This window comes from Schistocerca gregaria, chromosome 4 (assembly GCF_023897955.1).
Source record: "Schistocerca gregaria isolate iqSchGreg1 chromosome 4, iqSchGreg1.2, whole genome shotgun sequence".
Taxonomy (NCBI): domain Eukaryota; kingdom Metazoa; phylum Arthropoda; class Insecta; order Orthoptera; family Acrididae; genus Schistocerca; species Schistocerca gregaria.
Window position 1 is genome coordinate 570974895 of NC_064923.1, and position 7817 is coordinate 570982711.

Sequence of the window (7817 nt, forward strand, 5' to 3'; positions counted from 1 at the left end):
CAACGTCACAAACTTTTCAGGAGGGGTAGTTTGCTGCAAAGCAGTATGATTTTTATACGCAGACCAGGAATGTAGTAACAGCAAATTGTTTTCACCAGCTATTGGCCAAAGACAGTGCTCATGCACCCATTTTCCCCACTCTTGCTTGCTGTGACGTAAATATTCCCTACTGGCCTTGTCAGAGCACGAACACAATACAGATCATAGAGGCCAGAACATCTCCAACTTATTGCAGCACAATAAATAATTTCCAGCCAATTTACCATCCAGATTAACAGTCAGTATAATTGTATACGAATGTATTAAGACATTTATGTCAGTTGATCTTGATACAACTTTCTTTGTACCTCTAATTTTCACAGTTCCTTTCATATGCATTTCCTCTTCAAATCCCGATTGGTCAGCGCTGAAAACTGTTTCCTTACTGAGCAATGGAATAAGTTCGTTTATCTCAACTACAAATTTTATGGCTGATTCGACAGTTCGCTGTGCATCGTCAAGTTGATGCTTTGTTTGCCATTTCTTTATCCTATGTCTTCCAATTCTGTAGCACTGTTTGATGTTATCCAACTATCCACTACTTCCTGTGAACTCATTGTAATCAATCTTGCTCGTAATTCGATGTGCATAACGTACTAGGTAATTATCATGCACATCCTGCAAATTGTATTGAGCATTCTGGAATCGCGCAGATCCAGTTTTTGCAACAAATGAGCTTCGTCCTCCCTTTAATATGAAAAAGCACTCCGCTTCAGGCCACGAGTGGCCTACCGGGACCATACGACGGCCGTGTCATCCTCAGGGGAGGATGGGGATAGGAGGGGCGTGGGATCAGCACACTGCTCTTTATGATGGTATTCTTGACCGAAGCCGCTACTATTCGGTCGAGTAGTACTCAATTGCCATCACGAGGCTGAGTGCACTCCGAAAAATGGCAACAGCGCATGGTGGCCTGGATGGTCACCCATCCAAGTGCCGACCGCGCCCGGCAATGCTTAACTTCGGTGATCTCACGGGAACCGGTGTAGCCACTGCGGCATGGTCGTTGCCCCCCTTTGAATATGCATACTTATTATTATCTTCTACAAGGACATAAAGCAGTGGCAATATTCGAAATCTGTTCATAATTGTTGTTTTACTGTGGTGTGCCCGCATCTCGTGGTCGTGCGGTAGCGTTCTCGCTTCCCACGCCTGGGTTTCCGGGTTAGATTCCTGGCGGGGTCAGGGATTTTCTCTGCCTCGTGATGGCTGGGTGTTGTGTGATGTCCTTAGGTTAGTTAGGTTTAAGTAGTTCTAAGTTCTAGAGGACTGATGACTCTAGATGTTAAGTCCCATAGTGCTCAGAGCCATTTGAACCATTTGAACTGTAGTGTGAATGATCTTCCATGTATGTAATTATCTTTAACACCAGCTCTTTCTCCTTTACTATGTTTCACTGGAGACGGGATTTGTGGCTGTCTGCCCGGGGTACTACATGACTCGACACCTTTTTTGATATCAAGTGTCCCTGAGCAATATGGGACTTAACATCTGAGGTCATCAGTCCCCTATAACTACTTAAACCTAACTAACCTAAGGATATCACACACATCCATGCCCGAGGCAGGATGCGAACCTGCGACCGGAACGGTCGCCGCTTAGAACCGCTCGGCCACACCGGCCGGCTTTTGATATCACTTTCACTTGTTAAGCACATATCGTCAACATTCTACTCCTCATGTAGTGTCCGCTCACTCGAGCATACGCTCCTGGAAATGGAAAAAAGAACACATTGACACCGGTGTGTCAGACCCACCATACTTGCTCCGGACACTGTGAGAGGGCTGTACAAGCAATGATCACACGCACGGCACAGCGGACACACCAGGAACCGCGGTGTTGGCCGTCGAATGGCGCTAGCTGCGCAGCATTTGTGCACCGCCGCCGTCAGTGTCAGCCAGTTTGCCGTGGCATACGGAGCTCCATCGCAGTCTTTAACACTGGTAGCATGCCGCGACAGCGTGGACGTGAACCGTACGTGCAGTTGACGGACTTTGAGCGAGGGCGTATAGTGGGCATGCGGGAGGCCGGGTGGACGTACCGCAGAATTGCTCAACACGTGGGGCGTGAGGTCTCCACAGTACATCGATGTTGTCGCCAATGGTCGGCGGAAGGTGCACGTGCCCGTCGACCTGGGACCGGACCGCAGCGACGCACGGATGCACGCCAAGACCGTAGGATCCTACGCAGTGCCGTAAGGGACCGCACCGCCACTTCCCAGCAAATTAGGGACACTGTTGCTCCTGGGGTATCGGCGAGGACCATTCGCAACCGTCTCCATGAAGCTGGGCAACGGTCCCGCACACCGTTACGCCGTCTTCCGCTCACGCCCCAACATCGTGCAGCCCGCCTCCAGTGGTGTCGCGACAGGCGTGAATGGAGGGACGAATGGAGACGTGTCGTCTTCAGCGATGAGAGTCGCTTCTGCCTTGGTGCCAATGATGGTCGTATGCGTGTTTGGCGCCGTGCAGGTGAGCGCCACAATCAGGACTGCATACGACCGAGGCACACAGGGTCAACACCCGGCATCATGGTGTGGGGAGCGATCTCCTACACTGGCCGTACACCTCTGGTGATCGTCGAGGGGACACTGAATAGTGCACGGTACATCCAAACCGTCATCGAACCCATCGTTCTACCATTCCTAGACCGGCAAGGGAACTTGCTGTTCCAACAGGACAATGCACGTCCGCATGTATCCCGTGCCACCCAACGTGCTCTAGAAGGTGTAAGTCAACTACCCTGGCCAGCAAGATCTCCGGATCTGTCCCCCATTGAGCATGTTTGGGACTGGATGAAGCGTCGTCTCACGCGGTCTGCACGTCCAGCACGAACGCTGGTCCAACTGAGGCGCCAGGTGGAAATGGCACGGCAAGCCGTTCCACAGGACTACATCCAGCATCTCTACGATCGTCTCCATGGGAGAATAGCAGCCTGCATTGCTGCGAAAGGTGGATATACACTGTACTAGTGCCGACATTGTGCATGCTCTGATGCCTGTGTCTATGTGCCTGTGGTTCTGTCAGTGTGATCATGTGATGTATCTGACCCCAGGAATGTGTCAATAAAGTTTCCTCTTCCTGGGACAATGAATTCACGGTGTTCTTATTTCAGTTTCCAGGAGTGTATATGACATCACGCATTCCATTGACTCATCTAGCAGAAAAGCTGTTATTTCATCTGCCACTTCTTTCTCACTCTGCGAAGTCCATAGGGTTCCTTTCTGACAAAATGTCAACTTCAGAATCTGTTGTTGTAAATATAATGCAATGTCTGCTTTTTTTATCGTTGTCACTGCTCTGCTTTGTATCAACACTACTAGCACTCTAGTCCTGTTGTGAGTTACTCGTCGACTGAGCAGGTCACCTATGTTCCATAGCCTCATGCTGTGCTCGCCATTGAGTACTTTCAGTCTCACCCCCTATTTCCATTCGCAGCTAATATTGTGGTTGCATGGTGTACAATATGTGGGCCGTCCAATGCCGTAAACATCATTGGCCTTTTACAATCTCACACGGAAGGGGTTTCTTGTGAGTTGTCTGGCTGCATTTTCTGTGGGATGTTCTTGTCCATCTATCTCCTGAGTGAAAATAAGACCTAAAGCAAAATGCTATCATCACACAACAGCATATAATGTTTCTGATAGTCTGGAAAGCCGCGTATTACACATGTTGCCAATAAATCTTTTAGTTTCACAAATACTGTTTCACAATCTGCAGAACACTGAAATTTTACTCATTTTTTTCAGTAACTGGCGCTCTCGCAATTTCAGCTACTTTAGGAACGAATTTTTGACAAAAATTGGCTAGGTTTAAAAGTGAGTACAATTCCTTTACTGTAGAGAGTGTCGAAAATTTTTGAGCACATAAAAAATTCGCGCATCAGTGCATATGCTGTTTTCGCCGATAACATGGCACACGTAAGAGATTTATTGCAAAACGTAGCGGCGTTTTTCCAGGGTTACGGTTAACTGCCCTGCTACAGACGATCAAAACCTTCGCGTAAACACACTACATACTGCTGGATATCCTTGATAAACACAGTGATATCATCAATATAGGCCTCTATTGAGTCGGTTTTAATTCTCACAATACGCCATAAAACTGTCGCTGGAGAGTAGCTGGCGCGTGTTTAAAACCACAATGCATGCCACAATATTGATAACGATCAGAGAGCGTTGAGAATGTTTTCCTGTGGCGTGATCACATTGGTGTGCAACAGTGACACAAGCGTAAATAATACAGCAACGGCCCATCTGGTATGCAAAACACTCTCATTTCATATAAATTCCCATCACCTGTGCCTTTTCTTTATTGAGATCTACAATAACGTTATCTTCAAACATGCCACTGCAATAGCAGCATAACCAAACGGTGAACATTTCTGAAATGGACTGGTCTACCCAGATTCCTGACGTCACCGCAACGTAACACTTTTGGGATGAGTTAGAAAGTTGACTTCGCTCCAGACCCAAGCATCCAACAACACTACCTTCTCTGGTTTCGGCTCCTGACAAAGAATGAGGTGCCGTTCGTTCACAGACATTCAAACCTCACTGAAAGTGTCCCCAGTAGAGTTCGAGCCGTCATAAAGGCCACAGGAGCCCGATACCAGAGTGCAGACTGCGATTGTGGACGAAGGTCGACTGTTAGGTCACGAGGAAGAGTTTTCTTGAGCGCTGACGATCATCTGGAAATTGAGGATTCTGACAGCCATTCCACCTCCGTGCTGATTGTCTGGTGGAATGCTACACCGGTCACATATTGAATATCAATATAGTGTCAACATCGATTTAACTGCAGGTGTGTGCAGGTTCCTTAGTTGCAAAAATAGTGGAGAGTGGCCTTGAACAAAGCTTATGTGGTAGTTGATGGGAAAAAGCTTTCGCTGCCAACAACCGCACTGTCTTGGTCCAGCATAGTCTGATAGGCCTGACTGGGGAATGAATCCACGTTCTTCAGTGCGGATGCGCAAATACGTCCGACCGTCTCGTAGGAATCTCGGAAGAGCGAATATGGACGAAACGGGCACGGACTGCGGTTAGATCACGCTCGATGGGAGAGTGTATCAGCCGTGAGGCGAGCTCAGATAGTCCGTGCAGTTGCGATAACACTGGGTCTTGGATAGAGCAGTGCTGCTGGCACAGTACCTCAGCGTGTTCGGTCAGAGGGTTAGCTGCCCCCTGTAATAAATAACTGAGTGAAAGGATGAACGATTAACTTTAACAGGTGTCATATGACGTCCGCCCCGAACATATGAGCGAACAGTAACGAACAAAATGAGATCAGAAGAAAAGGTGGTATGCTTGGTAAACAGGAGATTCTGGGTTCTTATCCCGGTATGGTAGACATTTTTACTCGAAGGCGCCAATTCAGCGTAGTGTCCCAATGCAGCTGATAGCAGTGATTCCTCCCCTTTCCTTTCTTCCCTTCTCCGCCTTCATTTCACATGTAGGAGAGCTTCTATAAAGTTTGGAAGGTAGGAGACGAGATACTGGCAGAAGTAAAGCTGTGAGTACCGGGCGTGAGTCGTGCTTCGGTGGCTCAGATGATAGAGCACTTGCCCGCGAAAGGCAAATGTCCCGAGTTCGAGTCTCGGTCGGGCACACAGTTTTAATCTGCCAGGAAGTTTCACATGTAATAGTCTGTGTTTTCAGTCCCAGTGATAGCTTGGCTCGTGCCAAAGCGATAATAGATATACGCAAACAATATGGTGTGTACCACTGTCTCAGACGCTACTTCTTAAGGTCCATGGTTGTGAAATAACGACACTGACCCAGATTATCTAGTGTTTCTCTTATGTCTGATCTGGGGTAAACGTCTCAAATTGTTTTGTGAGTTAGATAACATTCCTGAAATCCTTACATTACTGGTTATGAGGCCCGCCGGCGAAGGGTCTCTCCAAGACCACACAACTCGACAATACCCTCGGTGCCACGGGATCCAAGGCAGCAAAGGGTGCTTAGTCTTTAGCAACCCTCCTGTTTCGCACGTTCAAATTTCGTCGAATGGCTCTAAACGATCCCTACTAGTTCCGCCTTGCACATCAGAGCAAAAATTTCAGTCGCACTCCGCACCAAAGGATACAATCACGTTCCATTGGGTTGTGGTCCACTATGTCCTTAGTGAAGGGTTGAATTAGATGGGAGTGTCAGAAGTGTCATAGGTTCTCAAGAACGTCGTCCTGTTACTTATCGCACTGCCAACTGTCGTGTTCGACCGCGAAATGTCTGGGAATTAACGCCCTAAAGGAATGGGTGGTTTCATTGGCGCGCTTTATGCCACCTCCAGAAGTCCTTTCGTGTCGATTACGAATAACGGTGTTTCTGAAATGTTTTCCTGAGTCAGCCGTAAGAAACAAAGCTTGATTTCAACACTGGGTGTCAAGGATCTGACATCCATCGCAGAAACACCAAAAGAAGGCGTGAAATGTAGTTTAAGGGCGGCGTGACGAACTAAATCTGTGACATGTTCATGGTGGCGTTGCGCATAATTGTGGGGAAATTTGTTACTAATGGGACATCACTAATCCACCTTACACCTCACATGAACTGTACTGTGGCCTGTTTCTGGCATGTGTCGAGACGTTGCTCTGTGGAACGTCGCCGAGTCCGAGGGTGATGTTGCAGGGCGACAAGCTCCTGTACCGTTACGGAGGAATGTCCTACTAATCTTTTAGCGCATTCCAGCTTCTTCGAAAAAGTTATCCTTTAGTTATGTTGCGCATTGTACATAAGCGATTCAGCAGACAACCTGAATCGCCCTCTAAAATTGCTTCCAGGTGTTGCTGTCATTACCGCCTATTAAATAATCAGAAGACCAAAACCAATTAGGAAATGATTTACATAAGGTATCCGTAAATTGCGAAAAATGGTAATTAGCTCTAGCTGATAAAAAGAGTGAGGTCATCCATACAAGTACTACACGACAAATCACACGTATCTAAAGGCTGGAAATTCAACTAAATATCTAGGTATTAGAAATGTAAACAATTTAAATTCTAACGATCACATAGAAAATACTAAGGAAAGTCGGAGCAAAGAGTGCGTTTTATTGGCAGAATATTTAGAAGATGCAACAGGTCTACTAAATTGACTGCCAACACTCCGCTTGTTCGTCCTTTTCGGCACCACTGCTGCGCGGTATGGGATCTGTACCAGATAGAATTGATGGAGGACATCGAAAAAGTTCAAAGAAAAGCAGCTCGTTTTGTACTATCGCAAAATAGAAGAAAGAGTGTCGGTTGGTTGGCTGGTTCAGGGGAGGCGACTAAACAGCGAGGCGCGCCGGGTCGTCGCGCGGTCTAGCCGTCTTGTAACGGTTCGCGCGGCTCCCCCAGTCGGAGGTTCGAGTCCTCCCTTGAGCATGGGCGTGTGTGAGTGTGTGTGTTGTCTTTAGCGTAAGTTAGATTAAGTAGTGTTTAAGCTTAGGGACCGATGACCTCAGCAGTTTGGTCCCATGGAACTTACTACAAAATTCCAAATTTTCCGCCGGCAGCTGTGACCGAGCGGTTCTAGGCGCTTCAGTCCGGAACCACGCTGATGCTACGGTCGCATGTTCGAATCCTGTCTCGGGCATGGATGTGTGTCATGCCCTTAGGTTAGTTAGGTTTAAGTAGTTCTAAGTCTAGGAGACTGATGACCTCAGATGTTAACTCCCATAGTGCTTAGAGCCATTTCAAACATTTGAACAAATTTTTCCAAACAGCGAGGTCATCGGTCCCATCAGATTAGGGGAGGAGAGGAAGGAAGTCGTCCGTGACCTTTCACAGGGACCATC

General features: G+C 47.5%; 1 pseudogene; it reads right to left on the reverse strand.

Annotated features, from left to right (window-relative positions):
- Positions 1-932: 932 nt before the first annotated feature.
- LOC126268298 (5S ribosomal RNA) lies at positions 933-1050 on the reverse strand (annotated as a pseudogene).
- Positions 1051-7817: the final 6767 nt, after the last annotated feature.